We start from the raw sequence: 22,223 nt of genomic DNA on the forward strand, positions 1-22,223 counted from the left end.
ATCTGAACCCAGGGATATTCCTCAAATAAGGCTACTCAGAGCAGAGTATAAATCTACCCTACGTACTAGAACTAATGAATTGGTTAAGACCCACTGGGAATCCCTTGCACGCACGGCCGAATTAAAAGATACTACTGGGTTTTGGAGGGAGGTAAAGAACCTAAGATCCATAGGTTCGAATTTAACAGCAATTAATTGTAATATCACCGGATCTGCGTGGGTTGATCACTTTGCTAAAATTTACGCTGCATCTGACAACCCCGCAGTAACCTCCCTCCCTTTAAGCCCCCTTAACATCTCTGTGTCTGAGGTCGAGGATGCCATCACTGAAAGTGCAGGCAACAAAGCACCTGGTCCCGATGGGCTCTCAATTGATCAATTAAAGTGTGAACTTAACTTTTGGGCCCCACTGCTATGTAACGTCTTCAATAACCTAACAAATGAATGTATCCCCGAAACATGGTCATGTAGTACTATTGTACCTATTTTTAAAAAAGGCGACAGGCTGGATCCCGGGTGCTACCGCCCTATATCGTTAATCGATAATACTTTGAAAGTTCTGGGCAGGGTCATCTTTAAAAGGATAAGAACCTGGGCAGATGAGAGTAAGATTTTACACCCTAGCCAGCTTGGTTTTCACAGCAATGTGGGCACGGTGGAACAATGTTTTAACTTGAGTTTGATTATGGCAAAATATAACATCGCTAAAAAATCCCCCCTATACTCTGGTTTTATGGACTTAAGTTCTGCATTTGATTTTGTTAACCGCTCTCGTTTATGGTCCACCCTCCTTAATTATGGTTTGGATGATTATTTGGTTCACTTTTTAGCTTTTTTACATAGTGACCTAAGAGCGCGTGTGCGCATTAACCAATCTGGCGAAGTTTCCGATGACATCAGTATTGGCAGGGGGGTCAGACAGGGGTGTGTGCTGGCCCCCCTGCTTTTTATTCTTTATATTAATGATTTGAGCTGCTCGCTGAGTACTTTAACAAAAGATGTACCTTACGTGAATGGGGTCCCTATACCTACCCTCCTTTACGCTGATGATGCGGTCCTAATGGGCCGCACACCAAAGGCACTTCGCACTTTAATTTCAGGCTTTGTCCGTTTCATGGCAGACCTAGGCTTGACCACAAATTTAAAAAAATCTCTTATTATGAGCTGTGGCCCCAAAAAATATAAAATTGTTGAGATTAAATCAGGGACTAATGTTCTGAAAAGCACTTGCACTTTTCCCTATCTGGGGTTGCTATTTTCTAATACTGGTTCATGGCAACCACACGTTTCTTATGCAAGGAACAAGTTGGGTAAAGCGATAAATTGTGTCACTTCTCTACGACAACCCAACCATGCTGATGTGATTACACCGCTAGTAAAGATCTACCAAACCCAATGCATCCCAACTGGTACCTATGGCGCTGAGGTTTGGGGTTATACAAACTGTATCCATATCCAGACCGAAGAAAACAGGCTCTGTCGGAAGGTGCTGGGGGGGGTTATTTGTTCCCCACACTATATATGCCATAGTGAACTAAACATTTCATATATAGAAGATTTTGTTAGATCCAGACCAATACTCTTCTGGCTAAAGATATGGATTAACCCGGCTGCCACTTTGACCTGTGATATAATCTTGGACTGTTTAAAATGTGATAGGGCACACTGTATACCGTGGTTAAAAGCTGTAAAAGAATGTCTTGATAGCGTAGGACATGGTTATTTGTTTATTTCACCCAGTTTAATAAACCGTTCACATAAGACTATTATTCAAAGGGCATTATACCATTTGTATAGTGAGGAGCGGGAAAGGAAGAACCTGTCAAAGTGTACCGTTACAAAATATATGGGTCATTCTGAACCCCGAATTAATCACCCAGGCCCTCCACAAAAGTACTTACGTTTACACCTTGGCAGATGGAACAGGAGCCTACTGTTTCGCTTTCGAGATGGGAGCATAGTAAATCTATTAAACTTCCCCCTGGGTTACAACAAACATATGGAAACTTTGTATTGTCATGTAATCCAAATATGAAACAGAGTCTTATGCACTTTTTGTTTTTCTGCGATTTTTATAAATTGTTTTCCGCTCATTATTTAATGCCCTATTGCCGGAAATGTAAGTTGACCAATTTTAGAATAGCACTGAGGACCTTTTTACTACTGGGCTCAGATGAAGTAATATTCAGAGTGAGCTGTTTTCTTAAAGCTGCTGTTCGATCACGAGCCACTTTACATATTGATGTATAACATCCGCACATTGCACTTTTTTATGCACTTTATAACTCTTTCTGCACATTTTGCATTTTTGCACATTATTGAAGTGGACTTATTAACGTTGCTGCTATTTTTCATCTATTTTTCATTTGTTTTTAAAAAACTTTTATTGTATATAATGCTGTTTTTAACAAAGAGGGACTTTCTGCGTGTTATTGTGGATTTGATTGACTGGTTTATGTCTTATGCCAGCTGTCACATTATTGTACTGTACTGTTTTGAAATTTCAATTGCATGTACTTTTATGGATGTTTTTATTCCGAATAAAGATCTTTTGACTTGACTTGAATGTGACATCCGGACACGTTAATGATGATGCCCATTGGGTGCAAAGCTTTAGAATTAGGTACACTGGCTTTCGTCACTGCCTGCAAAGCAGGATATGGGGTAACAACCAACATGTGTTTTTCCTGCGACAGTGCACGTTCCTTCAGAATCGCCATTTGCACTGCTGTCAAAACTTTTTCCATAGTGGAAAACCGAATTTCAGCCGAAGTGTGTCTTGTAAGCGATAGGTACTGTGCCACCTTCGTTAAAAGTAAGGTATGTGAAACCCACCGCCCCAGGGATGATTCTTATCACCAGGTTGGTGTGGTTATCACAAGTCAGTAAGAATTTAGATTCCAGCAGATCAGCCTGCAAGGATTGCAAAATGGCCGAATGTTCAGGCAGCCAGCACGATTTGGTAAAAGTCAGTTGTATCAAAGCATATAATGGCTTGATACGCTGGGCATATTCGGGAATGTATGTACGCCCGAAATTAAAAAAAATCCCAGCAAGGATTGTAATTTTTTCAGTGTTGTAGGAGCGCACATTTGTGTGCATTTCTCCAAGAAGTGAGGAGCCAATCCTCGTCCTTAATTGTTGAGCTCATAACCCAGGAACAACACTGTGTACTCTGCAATGTGTGACTTTGCAAAGTTAAATTTGTAACCGAAGTCTGCAAATTTACAAATTATGCGGTCAACGCAGCACAGATGCGTCCATATCTCGTCGTCTGTGAGATAAATGTCATCCACATACCAACACGCATCTGGGTCTATTCTCTCTAAAAAAGAAACTATACGGGCAGCAAACACACCTGGACTATCCATATAGCCCATTGCCAAACGTTTACATTTTCTGCATGCCACCACTGGTGAAAGCAGTCCATTGACTACTTAAATCCGAAAGGTTGTGGGCAAAAAAACCATTGGATGTTTTAAACCTTTTACGCACAAGACCATCCACTAAGCAGAGCCGTGGGTATTCTGTACTGCACAGGTACGGCAATGCGAGTTTAAATGCCGGTAATCCAACACCAAACAGTGAGAACCATTAGCCTTGGTCACAGTAAAAAGAGGGTTATTCAACGGAGACAGACATAAGTTTCAATCACTCCTTGATATTCCAATTGTTCAAGGATTTCTGTGACCGAAGCTTTTGCTTCACGTCACATGGGATATTGAGGTTGAGGCTGTGGCATAGATGGTAAGGTAATCTCATGTTGGGGGGAGAATTTATCCCAACTACAGTGAGTATAGTACAAAGCAGGCGCAAGGACCTTTGCCCACTCTTCTGCAAAATTCAGCTCATGCTCCTTAGACACTGTGTGCGCGAAACTAAGGTGGATTACCTCCTCCCATCTCAGAGCTGCGAGAACAAAAGGTGGGGGCCAGTTTGTCTCGGCTAACAAAATGTCATAGGTAGTTGTAAAATGTTCCCAAAATACCCCTTTTATGGTACATTGTATGTCACCTTCAATAAAAAGGTCAATTTCAAAAAGCCTATCAGGGGGAGCTACTCTAGTATCAGCAGTCTCACCAACAATGAATTGGTCAGTCGCTGTCACCTTCAGTAGTGGACGCAGGGCCCTGGCGGACAATGGTAATCTCTGCCGCGCTGTCCAACAACATCAGCACCCATGTCGGATTTCGAAGCTACGTTCTCACTATCTGTGGCATATCTCGCTGTTAAAGCGGCAACTTTCTTTTTCTGAAACTGGGGTCTTTTCTGTGAAGAATAGTCCTGCTTGCCTTTTCTGTCTTTCGGGCGGGGCTGGTCGCTACTCTGCTGGCCACCCCGACCTCTGCCGCTGCCTCCACCACCGGACGATGAGGCCGATATGTCCTGTAAAAAACGAGGAGAATGTGGATCAGGAACCTAAAAACGATCAGGTGACTTAATCGTAACACGGTCGCGCAAATCATAAGCATGTTCAGTAGACGCAGGCACTGGTGACGCGGTTCAAGTCTCCTGTTTCTGTTGTTGTTTTCCCTGTCTCTTATTTTTGTTCCAATTTTCCTTTGGATTCATCATCTTTCTCAGACTTCGAACCCTGAGGTTGTTTTTTCTCTTTGGGAGAAAAGGGCTTGGCACCCAAAATATTATGGCCTATGGTCTTATAAACCGCCATAATAATTCTCAGTAACTGATGGGGTTTATCGGCATCGGGGACCTTGCGCAAGGCATTAACCACTTGAAAGTTTACCACATCCCCCTTTATATTAGAAAGGACATGATCGGAAACTACTTCAAATGTGCCAACGAGTCTCATTCCCAATTCAACCGCAGCCTCAGGCCGGTGTTCATCTTGAACACGCTTAATGACCGTCGGAAGGACAGCCATTGACAGAGTGCAGAAGCACCTCCTGGACACTGCCGCAAAAATGTTACCCCATGAATCGCAGTCACTGGCTTCCGGTACCAAGTCCTTTGGCAAACTAATTGCAAGAATCCTGTGTTTTTCTACAGGACTTGAATTAGGAAAAACTGCCTCCAGCTGGTCAAATTTCTCGGCAAGCCAAAAAGGAATATCATCCGTATCTTGAGGACGCTTGCCCATAATTACATTAACCATCACAGGACAAAGCTTAATTCTGCTTGGTCCAGCTGGAAGCGCCGCAACACCAGGGGCCCGCCCTGGAAATTGCAGGTAATATATTGAACTAGGGCCCTGATAACCCCGATTGCAGAGGTATATAGGGGCCTTAATTCAGAAACGGGGACTGCCCCCCACGAGGATGCGGGTAAATGCAGCCAAAACAGGCCAAGAGGCACCTGGAATGGACAAATGACCTAATCTAATCACCGTGAAACTGTGGGGAAGGGCGCCATTAAACCAAACACGGTGCTGCCATGCAGAAATCGGAATTTCCTGTGTCCTATAAGGAACATATTCCAAGGGCACGGCTGTGTAAGTATAAGTTTGAAACACCTGAGTAGCCGCATCCGCCGCGGGAAATGTCACCCATGAGTAGAAAATCTCAAACGGGTAAGCTACGGCAGCACTCCCCACCAAAATAACTGCCATGCCCTCCAAGCCAACGTTATAAGCCTGCAAATGATTGTGGACCGCAATGCGACTATGATGCGGGATGTCAACATCAGCCATAGCAACACAGTGAAGAAGAGGTACAATGCAACCAATGTAGCACAACTGCGTAGTAATTCAAAAAGTAAACCGTTTTGAAAGATTCAAGCTTGAAAAGACCTATGTAACTTTTTGTAGGTTTATCCGTCACCACTGCTAACCGGAAACAACAGTGAAGGTGTTAAGGACCGATATAAATACTACTCAAGTGTTATGAAATAAGACCACCAATGTATGGGCGCAATGTTGCAGGGATTCTGCTCAAACACAGAACTGTGCACAGAGACTCAGGACCTCAGTGAATTAGGGTGTGCCAAAAACTCGCCTCAGTACCCAAAACCCCCTACCAGACTAGCAATCAGTGTCTCATTAGCTCCTTGTCCTATAGCAAAGTAACCAATGATTAGACAACTCAGAACATGCGACTTAGGTTACCTCAGGTAAGGTGGGAAACAAGAACACTCTTTTGTTATACTCTCATACCAGTCCAGAACAGGGAGTAAAGGGAGACACGTGCAAGTTTCTGTTAACGCCGTGATCTCAAGTGCAGTATTTTAGCTAATACAAGCAGACATATGATAAGAAAAAGGATTGTCAGCATAGTTGGTATTCCATAAAATACAAATGGAGAAAGCATGGTATGCTAAATGGAAACAGATTAAATATATACCTATATTTCACCCTCTATTTTATAACTACAGAAGGTCTCTTAGGCTTGCATAGGTGACCCCATACCTCAAGGATTAGTGGGAGTGAATCACATCAAGTTCTTCACAAGCTCCAACACCTGGCCTCCTGTCTTGGACCACCTAACCGGTGGGAGATCTTACTGTAGGATTTGCCAAGGGCGGTCCCACTCCTCTGTTAAATCTATGAGGGCAAGTGTGAAAGGTTCAAACGTACAGTTGAAATCCCCAGCTACCAATAGGGGGTCATATCCTGTACATTCAGACAGGGCATACTCCAAAATACAGATAGTATTTGTTTCCTCGGAGTCTGTGGCATTAAAAACACTCATTTTAGGCCACTTTATAAAATACACTGACAGCCAACAGGAACCAACATGACTTTTGACTGAGTTTGATTATCACCCATATTGCTAGGCCACCTGAAGGTATCCCCATCATGTTCCTTGTTGTGTTAATGCCATAGAATGAGTACCCACATATGTGGGGAGTATGAATACTCTCTGTTTCCTGGAATAGGATGACATCATGGGAATCCACAAAATTTCCCCAATCTGAAGTCAACTAGCAATTTTGAAATACCAGCAACATTCCAAAGCAGGACTATTAGGAGTCAATGGGATACATCGATATTGGTATAAACAGACCTATACTCAGTAGTTTCACCCCTTTCCTCGGTTTTGGTGTGATTAACATCACTCTCCCCATTAAACCTGCATTGGATGACATCTGATTGAAATCAGTATTAATGGGCAACCCAGGCAAAGAGGGATACCTTAACTGGGGATTTGCCACAGTTGAACTGGAATTCAGACCGTTTTTCAGCCTGGGACAACATTTCTCCTTCCAGTAGTCATTCCTGTCTACTCACTATGCCCAGATTTGCTAAGACCCCACACTTTGGGACAATCCCATTTGGCCCATAGCCTACACACAGAGGAAGTCTACATTTAATGGCAATAGTGGTGTTAGAAAGTGGGATGGTGCGAGAGTCAATTGCCATCAGACTGTCTACTGAGGCTCTATGGAAGAAACTAACTTTGACAACATCTTTTGACATCCCTGGTAGTCTTTTGGCATTCTTAATATCTTCTCCTATGATGGAGTAACAGTGTCAAGTTTCCGTGAGCCAGAAGGTGACCTTGTTCTTAAGTGAGTCAGGATCCTCACATCAACCCCTGGGAAGTTTAGGTACCCCTGCTAGATATATTACTGCTTTTTCTTTCTGGGTATAATTTTGGGTGTACATGCCATCCTTCACTGCCCCCATTTCAGCTCATTGCCCAGGGCTTAGCATAAGGGGATGCCCCTCATCTACTGTGGCCTCTCCTCTTTTAAGCTCTCTTCCCTTCCCCAGGATCTGGAATATTACTTGATTATCTACCCGCTTCTTGTTATGGCCATTATAACAAAAGCGACCTCTGGGGAAGGTTCAGAGAGATTGTAGTTAAAACACTGGGGGAGAGCACAGTGGGAAAAAGCACAGTGGGGCCTATCGGAGCTGGCAGGAGCTAAACCAGAGAAGCAACCTCATCCTTAAATTACTCAATGGTAACCTTTAGACACTGCAATAGTAAAGATTATTCATTACTCTTCTTGCTTATGCCAATATTGGCTCCCCCCTCCACTCCATTTAGCTCCTCTGTGAGGGCCTCATATCTATTGTGGTATTCAACTTGGACTACAAGCACTTCTTCAGAGATGTCCTAGTGCTCACTTCAGGCCAAGGGGAATTCAGGTTCAAGTTCAGTGGTCCTACATCCAGACCCTTTCTCACTATCCTTTTGAGGTTTTTTGAACATCTGAGACATTTGCTTGCTTGGCAGCCTTTTTGGCAAGGAGAGGGCCAGGTGAGAAATCCAACAAGGCAGCAGGAGAGGAATCAGAATGATTAGAGTCTGCAGGTTGAGAGGAAGGCAGAATGATCGCCGTATGTGCAATTTTTTAACATTCGTTAATTTGAAACTCAATCCTATCCATTGCATTGGAGCAAATAACACATGTGCCCTTTTTTGAGGGGAGGGGCTGTACTCTGGGCTTTGTCTTTGACTTTCCTTTCACCCATAGCTTAACAAGCTCCCCAAGTGCTCCACCAGTACAGCTAGAACAAAAACATGTGGGTTATACTTGGAGATTATCCTCAATTTAAACTTGCCCAAAATGATCAGAAGAGTATTTGCCCCTTCTAAGGATACACTACCACCCAACCAGTTTCACTAGTTCCAATCAGCAACAGTTAGTAGCAATGAAGGAAGGGAAAGAAGAAAGAGGGACTGCTTGTCAAACTCTGGTAATAACAAAAAAGAGAACCTTTTGATCAAATATGGTGCCAGGAGAAAAAACGTACATTCGGGATCCACAGCCAATGGGGGTGGCCTTGCCCTGCCCAGGCATGGCCCACATGCGTCCCGCTCTGCAGGACTCCTCCCATCACTAAAAGGTGCTCTTGTGCCAGAAATAGTGTTGCAGCCCCTTACCTCATGCCGGTGGATGTCTGGGAGATGTAGGCCCCCTCCGGGGGCTGTAAAGCAGCATGGGTCCCTCGCTGCAGGAATCTTCCCAACACTAAAATGCACTTCTGCACCCGAAACAGCACTGTGGCCCCTACCCTCAGGCTGGTGGATGTCTAGGAGATGTAGTCTACCTCCGTGGGGCTGTAAGGCAGCTTGGGTCCACTCTGTGGGACTCCTCCCAATACTAAAAGGTGCTCCTGCACTTCAAACAGCATTGCAGCCCCTTCCCTTGGGCTGGTGGATATCTGGAAGATGAAGTCTCTCTCCGGGCTATAGAGCAGCTTGATTCCCGGGCCACAGCACTCCTCCAGGCACTAAAAGGTGCTCCTCCAACGGAGACAGCGTTGCGGTCCCTTCCCTCGGGCAGGTGGATGTCTGGGACATGTAGTCTCCCATCAGGCTGTAAGGCAACTTGGGTCCCTGCGCATGCCGTGTTGTTACTAGTGCGTGACTACAGGGCTGCTTGTGGTAAGGCTCTCTCACCCATGCCAACCGCACGGCCCGACCACATGACAAGTGCCGCGAAACCCATGGCGTTCTATCCCCAAATCATCGGATCATACACCTGACCTTTCTACTTTAGATACTAAGATAACAGAGAAGGAACTTAAACATGCCCTACTTCAATGTCCTAAAGATACGGCTTAAGGTCCCAAAGGGTTTTCTATACAATATTATGCACATTTCTCACATCTTTTGCTTCCAAAACTTTCCTTGCTTTTAATTTCCCACTTTACCACACAACAATGCACACAAGGAACGTTTTCTCAAGCTATGCTTTGCCTCCTTCCTAAAAAATGTAAATATCTATCACAGTGTGGGAATTATAGGCCTATTTATCTTATTAACATAGACTGCAAGATATTTACAGGTTGTTCCAGACTTGATTGACATTCATCAATCAGGATTTGTGAAAGGTCGTTTTCTTTCTGACAATTCCAATCTCAATATAATCCATATCGTTTTCAAATCTAATATACCATATGCTGCTATAACTTTAGACTCAAAAAGGCCAAAAAAGCTGTTGATCGGGTCAACTCGGATTATATGTTTAGCACCTTGAAATATTAAGGGTATTGCTCTCGTATTATTAGTCATATTAATCTTTTAAACCCTCAACCTTCCACTTCTATTTTTGTTAGTGCCAGACAGTCCTCTTATTTTCCCCTTTTTCGAGAAACCAGACAAGGATGCTCTTTATCTCCCCTTCTTTTCATTTTAGCCTTAGTGCCTTTTCTAGAAATATTCCGTAGGTAGTTTGATTTTTCTGTATTTAAATACAAACATATTAAAGTGAAATTAACTGCTCATGCAGATGACATTTTTCTTTATGTGTCCATCCCACAAACCATGTTAACAGCCTTCTTTTCTCTAGTAGATAGATATTCTTCAATCTCAGGATGTAATCTCAATATAGAGAAATCAGAGGTATTGCCATTAAATAAGTACTGCCTTCCTGCTATGTTGCATAATACAGGTTTTGCCTGCACTTCTAAGCATATCAAACATTTAGGCATTATTTATTATAATACTATAAAATGAACCATCCAATTCAATTTACATAAGCTTAATGAAAAATTACCAATCTGTCCCCTAATTGGTCTCCTCTTTATCTATCCTGGTTGGGTGACTAGCTGCTATTAAAATGATGATGTTACCAAACATCAATTTTTACTTGCCCATGCTTCCGGTCAAGCACCCTCTTAGTTTTTTGAAGTCCATTAATCATTTAGTTATATATTTTTTTGTGGAAAAAAACGCAAACCCATTATCTCTTTATTAAGACTCCAACAGCCTAAGACTAATGGAGGGGTTAATTGTCCCAATCTTAGACATTAGCATTCAGCATTCTCTCTTAAGCAAGTTTGGAACTCTCTTTCTTCTCATTCTTTGGATAAACTTACAGTCTGGGGTCTCCTAGAACAAGCCCAAACTTCCCTAGTCTCATTTGAGGAGTTGGTTCATATTTCTCAAGCCCCTAGAGCTTTTTTTACAACTCTACTTTTGCATTCTTATTCTATTGTCACTCCCCTATTGCTCCAGTTCAATTCCCCATTAAAGAAATGTATACAAACTCCGTTATGGTATAACAAACCGATCAAATTAAATAGTCACACTCTTTTTTGTAACAAATAGATCAACAAAGGAATAATAGTTATTGACCATATTATTTCCCAGAATTCTGTGCTAGAATTCAAAGACATTCAATCTAAATATGGTGTCTCATCCTATTATGCGGCCCACTATCAGCTCCTTTGGCCTATTTTTCTTCAGCTTTATTTGCAGGTTTTTTCACACATCATTTCATCTCTCTCCTATTTCTCCTTCCTTTGATTTCTGCACACATGTTAAGGTGTCCTATTTATACAAACTTTTTCGTCTCCCTCAGGATGACTAACTTCAATCCAAAACTGAACTACAATGGGATCTCGACTTCCATCAAGATTTTCCCCAATGCACCCGGGACGCAATTGTGGCCAAGATACACACCACTTCCCATTCTGCTAATACTACTCAAACATTATTTTTCTTCTACAATAGATTGTGTTATATTCCCACACAACTTTATAGGACTCCTCTTATTACACGCACTAATTGCTGGTCTAGTGCTGAAGAGAATAGGGATTTTCTTCACATGCTCTTCGAGTACCCTCGAGTCAAAAGATTTTGGTCTTTCATTTGGGCTACAAATATTACTATTCTATTTACAGATATTACATTTAATATTGTACATCTTTGTTTCGGGTGCTTCTTCCCCCCTTTGGCTATCTCAAAGGTCAATAGGTAAATGTATTAATATACTGATAGCTTTGGCTTTACAAGTTATTACATCAAATTGGAAGGATACTTCAAAATTCACTTTCATTGCTCAGTGAAATTTATTATGTCACTACCACAGGTTAGTTAGAGCTTTTGCCACCACACTTTCACTTCTGATTAAAAAAGATTTGATATGGCTACCTCTTACATCTTAATTATCTAGAACCGTTACCTCTTCCAGACCTGTTAGCACTGCCAATGTTTCTCCATTACGTAATTATCATGATATTTGGATTTTTAGATGGTAAGAAATGGTTGTAATGCTATGTTATAGTATGTCTTGTGATTGAGCTCTCCTTTTCCTCTCTACTATTTCTTCTTTCCCTCAACTTCTTCTTTCTTCCTTTCTTCTTTACTGTTAAGAAACAAAAAATTGCTAGAATTCCTTCAAATGGTTTGACTATTTTGATGCTAGGCATTGCGGCTTTCAATGGCTCTGCTCACTAATATATAATATTTTGTTTATGTTTGTTGTTTTATTGTTCTAGATCTGATGTACTCACTATGCTTAGACAATGCACATCTTCTTGTATTGTTTCAAAATTCTCTCCAATAAAGTATCGTAATCTTTAAAAAGAAAGATGGCCGTTATACCTTGTGGTATAGCCAGGCATTAAAGCATAATCAGAAATTAGGAGAAATTGCATCTTATATGAATTTAGCATTTGATCTGGTCTTAAAATGTCAAGTTTTTACATTATAAGGGTAGTTAATTATGCCAAAGTCAAATTTCACTGGTTCACCAGACAATTAGAGCAGGCAGTGAATGAATCACCATCACTTTAGAGCAGTTCAACATTATGTAAATGTTATTAATTTGTTTCTTTCTTTCTATATATTTTTTCCTTACAACAGGACAACATTACACCTTCCAACTCTTTGCAGTGCATGAATACATGATTGTGAACAGTATTTAATCTACCTGGTGTTAACATGGAAGCCACCACAGGTCACATCTGTAGTCATTTACATTTTTGCCAAGGTATTCGACATGCATGCAATTTAGTGTCAGTCTTGTTTTACTTTCTTGTAAGGTAGCAGGATACATATGCTTGATACGTTCTTGGCAGTACTTTGGTCAACCTTTATAAGCATATTAATACTAGAAACAGGAATGAGCTTTTGTGTTTGTGTCCTAAAATGGTTCTGCTCCTTCATTCTGGATTTGGAAAATAATAAAATTGGGTATTAGATCTCAAGCAGAGCATTAATGGAACTAGGTGTCCCCTGACACTCCATCCTTGCCTCTATGTTGCTTAACCTCTACTATGAACCTTTAAGTTTGCTCTGAAAGATTCTGGTGTCATTATACTGCAATACACTAACAAAACACAGCTGTACTTTACTTAGTTAATATTCAGTAGCAGCATCGTCATACTCAAATCATGCCTTTGAAACCCCCCCACCAGCCCAAATTCAGAAAAAATGTGATCCTGCTTTATTCGCTTTACTCAGTCGTCTGAATTGGCAAAATTGGCAAGTCTGTTAATTTCTTTATTTACCTGCAGAAACATTTCTGGCCCAAGATCAACTTTACTAGCACCCTATACTTAGATCCTGCCTCGATGATGGCACTTTTATTCAGGCCAGCCTACTTCAATATTTGCTGATTTAAATCAAAGCTGTCTTTCATCCCACTGTCTGCCTGTTAGAAATGGGGTTTCCGGTTGGCTAGGGTAGGCACCTAAGCCAGACAGAACCCACCACTCTAGTCAGAGCAAGTAAATTACTCACCAAAGGTAACCTGTATTCACTCCCTGATAGCTTGACATAGGCATAAAGCAGTCAGGCTTATCCCCAGAGATAATGTGTTAACCCTAGAGATAATGTGTTAAGCATTTGCGCAACACAATCATACAGTAACACAATTAATACAATACAAAAGGGACTCCACACAGGGTTATATATATATATATATATATATATATATATATATATATATATATATATATATATATATATATATATATATATATATATATATATATATATTGTGGAAAACATATAGACCAACATGACATGAATCAGAAACATTGTGCATAATATGTAAATCCTGGGATAGTACTCGTTGTCCTGACTAGGCAAGAATGAACGTGGCATACATTACAACCTTATGGCATGAAATGCAGCAGTTTGATTAGGGTCAAAAAGTACATGTCTCATAAAATGCTTAGGACATTTGGCATTAGTTATATATACTTGGTATGTTAGGCAGGACCCATGAGTAAATCTGCGTGTGGCACCATGAAAACGACTCTGAAGTCGAGGAAAGATGGCGTCCGCACGAGTGGACGCTTAAGCTTACCGCTCCTGCCGAACCTAACAAAGAAGCAAGCGGAGGAGCAAGGATCGTTACATGCAGCTGAGAGAAATGCGGAGAGAAATGCGCCTTGACAGATAAGAAACTCAGCCCTCAATCACTTACTGGCTGACAAGGATTTTCCGCAAGAGTTTCTTCGCTGAAGGTTATGCTTTTCGTTTGTGCTGCTTTTCGCTGAAGGCTGTTCTTTTCATTTGTGCTGCTGAGGAGACGGCCGATGCTGGAAGTGTTCTCGGCGTTAGCGATGGGAATCACCAGGTGCAGGCGCACTTGGTGGGCGGGCGCTGGCGCGGCTGTTCGGCCCAGAGGCGTCACGAGGGAGGCTGTGAGTGATTTCACCTGGGCTGATTCCGCGGATTTCGTCAGTCAGAACGCCAAGGCAGTTTGTTCTTCGGCCATGCTGCCCTTGGAGATACCCCTAAGTCATTTGCAACAGCTGCAGTCTTTATGCTCTAAATTTCTCTGGGCTCCTTGTAAACCACGACGGGCTATGAGATGGATGACACTTCCAATTGAAAGAGGGGGCCGAGCCATACCAGATTTTATTTGATAATATTATGTTTGTTTTTTGCAGAGAATGCGTATAATATTGACTGGGGAGCAAATTGGCAATATAGCGGAAGCACCGTCTACATTTCAGCTAATTTTAGGGATGGAGGCTAATAGAAGTCTATTCAAAGAGCTTGAAGGTAGCTACTACAAAAGGACCCGGTTTAGAGTTTTGGAAGCTGCATTTAAAGTGTGGAGGAGGTTACGTAAAACATTATATCCTGGAGGGATTAACCTATTATACTCCTATGAACGCTAATAAATTGCTCCCTTCTATATTTTGGGATAGGGTCGCTAGGGACTGGCAGCATAGGGGCATTGTGAAAATTGGAGATTTTTATGAGGCTTGGGGATTGATTCCACTCTATGAACATCTTGTGAGTAAATATGATCTACCTAACTCCCAATTCTTTAACTATCTTTAAATTTGTGATTTTCTTAGACGAAAGCATCTCGCCCTCAAACCTAATGATTTGGTAGAGGCGGTTCGACGGCAAGAGAAAATTTGGGGATTATATAAAATATTATTATCAACTAGACCAGATGATATTGAGAAACATAATATATATTGGCAGGTAATGCTGGGGGAACAAGACCTTTTAATGTAAAATGCCATTATTATGTCTGGTGAAGCTTTTCTTTCAGCTAACTTAAAAGCACAGTTTTTTAAAACAGTATTTAGTCTGTATTATACCCCTGAGTGTATGTTAAAGGGGGAGGCTGATATGATGGCAAATGTTTTCGACGTGGGAGTGATAAGTAGGGGTGGGCCGAATTTGCGTAATCGCGTTATGCAAATCTCCGCGAAAGGGTAAAACATCTCTGCGAACACGCAGAAATTCCGGGAACATGCGGAATTACTTGTTCGTGATGCTTTTTTACTGTTCGCAATCGCTGTTTGCATGCTCGGGGGGAAATATCTCGAGAACACGCATTTTGAGAACGCGAACAAGCAAAAAAATACGGGAAGTCGCGGAACGCAGAATTTTAGGCAATTTCACAATCTCTGCGGAACGCGAAATTATCCAAATTATGAAAATTCCACGAGCGGAACGGATTTACCGCCCAGGCCTAGTGAAAAGGCATATAGCCTTCATATATTTTATAATTGTGTTAAACTGGCTCACTTCTTGCATGGTATTGACTTTTTTTTATCAAGAATGTTACAGATTACGATCAGGATTTCTCCGGCTCTTATGTTATTGGGGATTGGTCAAGTTTTTGCAAAGGGGACTCCACTATATAAACAGGTATTTTTTATTTGTTGCAATGACTGCGGCACAGTTATGTACAGCATCAGACTGGCTGCAACCGGAGCCTCCAGCATTTGAATTTTGGCGAGCCAAATTGTATAATTTGTTTAATCTGTAATGGAGTCTCTATTCTGTAAAGGGAGCAAGAAAGCGTAAAATGGGTATGCTCATTTGGGGGGTCCTCCATGATCATATGGAGAAATGATGTTTGATGTATTTTTATTTATGGATTTGGTGTTCTCTCTTTTACTGCAACTGTGGAACAATAAAATAATAGAAAAAAAACTCCGAAGTCACCAAAATGCCACACTCAGGGTAGGGAGCACTGAGTCCTTCCAATGCCTATCTCTCCTCTATATTCAGGGATCAACTGCCAGCAGGGAAGCACACAAAAAAGCAATCCAGTGAGTTCTATAGGCCACCAAACAAGTAGCAGGTAGCAGGACAACAGCAGAAGCGCAGTACAGGTTAGTCATTTGAGCAGAACAGCAGTCCTTCTGACAAATGATTGGTCCCATTTCAAAAAGTGTTCTCCAACATGGGTTCAAAACCCCTGTACTTATTCTCCGAGATGCCTTTGATGTAGGGAGTGACTTAACAAAGCCTTTAAAAGTGCATAAGAGTCCCTTTCCACCCAGCCCTGCTCCATGCATAAATAGGGGTAAATCGGCCCTTTGTGCGAGGGCAGGACACAGCCTATACGAATGAATGTGTGCCCCCTCCCTTTCTCCCAGCCCAAGAAGACTATCAGTATGCAGATGTAACCCAGTCACATCCAACACTTCCTGTGTGATGGTTGTCTAGAAAGTATGCACAAAGTATAGCTATCAACAAAGCCCAGATGTGGATTGGAGACAGGCAGCAAAGCACAAAGAGTTATATGCCCAGAGAAATGTCCTTTTTCTAAAAGTGTAATTTCTTAAAAAGTAATGTAAAATCCAACTACATCAGTAAGCAAGATTGATAAATACAATTCTAAACATACCAAACATGGCAACACTACTCCTTTCAGATCAGGAACTACCACTTAAACATATATAAGGGAATTTCCAATGCTAGCCTATCAGAGGAGTAGGTCGCACAGTAGTGAGAAAAAAAACAGGCTGTTTGTCTCTACCAGGACATACCACACAATAAAGGCATATGGCCTACCTTTTACCTACACTGCACCTTGCCCAAAGGGCTACCTCAGGCCTACCTCAGGGGTGACCTATATGTAATAAAAGGGGAGTATAACGCTTGGCAAGTAGATTGAAATGCCAAGTCAATGTGGCAGTAAACTGTGCATGCAGGTCCTGCAGTGGCAGACCTGAGATAGGTTTGAAAGACTTCTTCTGTGGGTGACACAAGCACCACTGCAGGCCCACAAGTAGCATTTAATTTACAGGCCCTGGGTACATGGTATACCACTTTATAAGGGACTTATAACTAAATTAAATATGCCAACATATGTAAATCAATCATGCCATGTTTTAGTTGACAGAACAAATGCTGTTTAGCACTGATTAGTAATAGTAAAGTTCCCAGAGTCCTTAAGCCAACATAAAGAAGGTCAGATAAATAGGAGGGAGAAGACAAAATGTTTGGGGATAATCCTGCCAAAAGGGCTAGGTCCAACACTGCCTTATATCAATCAAAGGAAACTTGATCACAGATCAACTGTTCTGAAAGACCTTATCTGCCTCCTAGTTGAGGCCGCAATTACATTTTAAATTGGCTGTCTCATGTACAAAGACATGCATCTTGTGAACCCATCTTACCTCTCCAAACTCCTAAAGATGCTGGGAGGTCAATGTCCTTGAATTAGTCCTTCACTTGTGCTGCAAGCACTCTTTGAATCTCTTTACCTATCACTTTGAGAATGCATCAAAAATCTTAAATTTCAGAGAAAAATATTAGAAACAAGCATATTCTCTATTGATTTGAATTAGCTTTGGTCAGATCATTCGTCCCAATGCCTCTAGGACCCACTCTACCAATTCCTCTCGTTATATTTGAAGTTTCTGTCTCCGACCGATGCTCTCATTGGTAACATTGCAAGTATTTCATGTTTTTTGCAAAGTGCACTAATTTCCATGGGTAAAGGAGTGCTAAATAAATAAATACATAGGCAAATATAGGGGGATATGTACAAGGAAGTGGCAGAGTGAGGCGTTTGCCGTCATGGCTTAACGCCTCTCTGTCTGCCACTTCTTAAATGCAAGGCTGCACCATATTTACAAGAATGTGCTGCAGCCTTGTGTTTCTTCCTGCGATGGCGCTAAGTTAAGCAACTTAGCACCAACGCTGGCACCCTTGCACCATAGTGCAAGGGTGTCTGTGTGCCGGGGAGGATTGTTTCTGTATAGGAAGGTGTCCCTTCCTGCACATCAACAATCCTAAAATACCATTCTGTCACTGTCTTGTGTGCTGCTTCATACAGCACACATGAAAGACACAACATGGCATTTTGTTAAAGGATTGTTTATGTAAAGGAATTCCTACACATAAACAATCCATGGCATTTAGCTTTTTTCATGTGTGCTGCACGAGGAGGAATAATGATTTTCTCCTCGTTTCACCAAATTAAGACCAAGTTTTTCCTGGTCTTAATTTTGGCGCTACCTCCAATGGATGCCACCCTTGTACATAGGGGCAGCGTCAAATAGAATGGGTGTTGCGGTGGAATGCCCACCGCAACACCCACTGCCCACCCCTTTCACGCTAACCATAGCGCGAAAGGGGGCCTTATTTGCAAGGTAACGTTAAGTGGCTTAACTCTGCCTTGTAAATAAGGCGTAGCCCCCATCGCCACCACAACATCAATAAAAGTGACACAGTGGTGGGGATAGGGGCTTGCACATATGCCCCATTGTCTTTAAAATGTTGACGCATACCATAAGTCAGTATGAGGACATCGGAGAGGTGATAATTTTTTGGCTGACTTAGAACACAAGATGTTCTATAGAGATAAAACTGTTATTCGTGCAAAATTTGAAACCATCTCTTTACTTTCTGTTAAAAAGTAATTTATTCAGGTTCATTTAAACATAAAGCAGAAAAAAAGTTTTGAGATAATGCAGCTGAGATCTCATTGCAAGTTTCTTTCAAAGCCATCCGGATGCTGAAACATCTCTGATCAAACGACCCTGCGCTGAAACAAGCAAGGGTAACGTCCATGAAACTATAAGCTGAGAGGCAGCGAATGATGTGCAGTGGCTAAGAATGGACACAGCTGGGCACTTACCATGTTCTGAGTGAAAGTAGAGAACAAAATATAGCTTTGCGAGAATAAGACATCCGGTTCAAATAAATAGACAATGTTCGAAGTATATCCAAAGGATTTAAATACTCCTTGCATAAGAGCATGGTGAGGGATAAAACACTGAAGTACTAAATATTGAGATCATTGAAAAAACTGGATTTTAAAGAATAAAACTGGAGATAGGAACACGAAGGGGCATTTTAACAACAAATTGCGATAAACATCGGAAAGCGCGCTTAGCGCTATTTCACATATTGCCGGCTATCGCTGGATTTCAATGCCGAGATAGCGCATAATTAATAACGGTGGGCGTAGTTCGCGAAGTAGCGCTACGCGAAGCTACGCGAAGTGCACTTCGCACTACGCGAACTTCATGCAGTACTACGCGAGCTGCGTAGTAGCATGTTCGCACTGTGCAAGATATGTTTTCAATGATTGCACAGTGCGGACAAGCATCCGGCACTGTGCAATCATTGAAAACGGCATCTTGCACAGTGCGAGCTGTAGTTTTCTGCTGCTCGAGTAGATTTTTACTCGAGCGGCAGCTTTCTCAACGCGAACTGGTAGTTTCTCATCGCAAGCGGTTGCGAGCATGCGCAACCACTCGCAATGAGAAACCTGACCTCCCCGCGTTGAGAATCTCGCTAGGAAGTCATTTTGCTTGCTCACGGTCGCGAGCATGACGTTGAGGACCGCGAACAAGCAAAAAATGACCGCGGCACTACGCTACGCTGCACTACGCTTGTTCGCACTGTGCTACGAGCAGCTCGCGTAGTGCGGAGTTGCGCAAACTTCGCAAACTACGCAAGCGTAGCGTAGTGCTTCGCCGAGGGTTAATAATTATCAAGGCTTATCTCTGAGGTGATATGAAATCCAGTAATAGTGGCGAAAAGCACCGGTATCGCCTGAAAACAAGAGTTAAAATGTAGGATATAAGGAGATCCTTGCTGATACGCCCCAGTGTCCTTAACCCTACAATCCACCTCCCATTAAGTAGATGGCTTAGTCAACTTTTAAGCAGGTGTTAAGATCCTGCGATAAGGGGGCTTAGCGCGAATAATTTTGTAGCCAAGCAGGTCTGCTGCAGGCTTGTTAATCAAGCGAAGCCTTGTCAGCGACTATTTCCTTGTAGTTTTGCTCCGGAACGCCTACTTTGCATGTCTTCAGCAAAGACATGCAGGTTGGTAAGAAACCGGGAGCAGACTCATTGAAACTAGCGCTAACAAGGCTTAGCGCGAGCTTGCTAATAGTGCGCTGTGAATATCGCCGCTTTTCTGGCTTTTAAAACTAGGAAAGCGGCGATATGGCCCTTGATGATATGCCCCAAAAAAATTTCGGAAAAGGCTAACAAAAGAACTCTTCAAACAAACTTACAAACTCTCAATCTCGCCTTCCTGAATGAATAGCCACCCCCCCAAAAAAAAATAATTCGGACGAAAGGAATTTAAAATCAACTGTTAGCAGTGGTTCAAATGGAGAAGTTTTTAAGCTCTGAAGTGTCAAATAGGGCCTTATGAAGGAACAGGGGTGCGGACCTGTTTTCCTTTTTGATTAAAGAGACCACTTAACGATTCAGAAAAAACTGTCGAGGAGCTCAAATATTAAAGCAACAACTGGAAGGACATACGAACCCCTAAAAGCAATAAGCGCAGCCGGAATTGGATACTGCCAAACCCAAAATGAAGCTGAAAGAAAATATACTTACTTTACAGGCTCATAAGTGGAAGAGATATAGAAGTACACCATGATTAAAAGTTTTTTCAATGCCTATCATCAATCTTTCATGTATCACAGTCATAGCAAAGAAAACGTTATTCTTGAAGAACGTATCCAAGCAAGTATGCAACACATTTAAAATGCATACATTAAAAACATTAATTTACATAATAGTGAAAAGAATAAAAACGTTTTAAAAATGCTACCATGCTACCATCCTCCACATTACATTATTCATAACAGAGCAATCTTCTGATTTTCAAGCCGCTACGGACAAAATGAATGAGCTCAAAGAAAATGGATTCTTTGGCTAGCTGTTACAGGGCGATCATGGCCTATCTATAGTGATTAATGTTCAATGTACGAAATAACGGGAATAAAAACTGTTTCTCCGTACGAAGCAGAGTTTACAAAATAAGGTGAAATGTAAACTGGTGTATGCTTACAAGTTAGTGCAAGGGCAAAATGGGATTTGTGTAGACCAATGTCCGAATTAGCAGAATATTTAATCTAAAACGAGTCAAATAAAGTCGCTACCTGGAGCTCTGTCTAAAAAGTAAGTATGACTCAACTCCTATAAATGACAATAAAATAGAGTGGTTCATTAGTGTAGGATTGACAAGTACCTTCTTTTTTCTAATGTTCTCAAGATAATTACAAAGTAATTTCCTGACATCTTTAGATGAAGCGTTAATACACTCAGGCTTCTTAAGTACTTTAAGTTTCCCCATTATCTCGAACATTCGTTCAATGTTTGAGACCCAAGGTATTGCGTTCATGTTGTCACGTGATACACAGTCACGAACTAAAGCGCTCGAAAAATCTCGTCTTCAGTTCCACCCATATCAAAATCCATAGACGCAAGGGGTGTATTTTAACCAGGTCCTCCAAATAACACAATCCTAATTCATAATATGGGCAATATTGAGATACTCATAAGACACGACAAAAAAATTGGTCCACGACCCTCTGCAAAGGGGCCAGATATGCGTGTCTCAAGCTCCCACTCCATACATACCAACAACGACCCATCTCCTCTTATAGATTTGTAATGTCTATTTATTCGTGCATGGCCCAACTTTGAGGCAACTCTGTATACAGCCTCTAGAGATCTAAGGAACTGCTACACTCTCAAAATTAGTAGATGTCCCCAGTCAAGTGTGGCCTCAAAAGGGACACCCAAATATGAGAAGGTCTTTACCTTAGTGTGTCAAATAAACTCTCACTTCTGTATTTCTTGGGCATATGCTATAGCGAAGGATTTTAAGATATCATGGCTACCTGCTCCTTTATGTTCCTCTTCTGAAGCTCTAGACCTTCAATGGAAGCCAAAGTGGGTAGGAAGCTGGCACTGTATACACTATACCAAAGTAAGATATAGTACGCACCGAGTCCAAGGAGCCCCCAGAGGTATAGCAGAGTCCAAGGAGTCCCCAGAGGTACAGCAGAGGCTCTCTTTGTGGTAGTGTGGGAAAGCAGTTATGCTTATCCAG

The sequence above is a fragment of the Lissotriton vulgaris genome, chromosome 4_1 (assembly GCF_964263255.1).
Source record: "Lissotriton vulgaris chromosome 4_1, aLisVul1.2, whole genome shotgun sequence".
NCBI lineage: Eukaryota > Metazoa > Chordata > Amphibia > Caudata > Salamandridae > Lissotriton > Lissotriton vulgaris.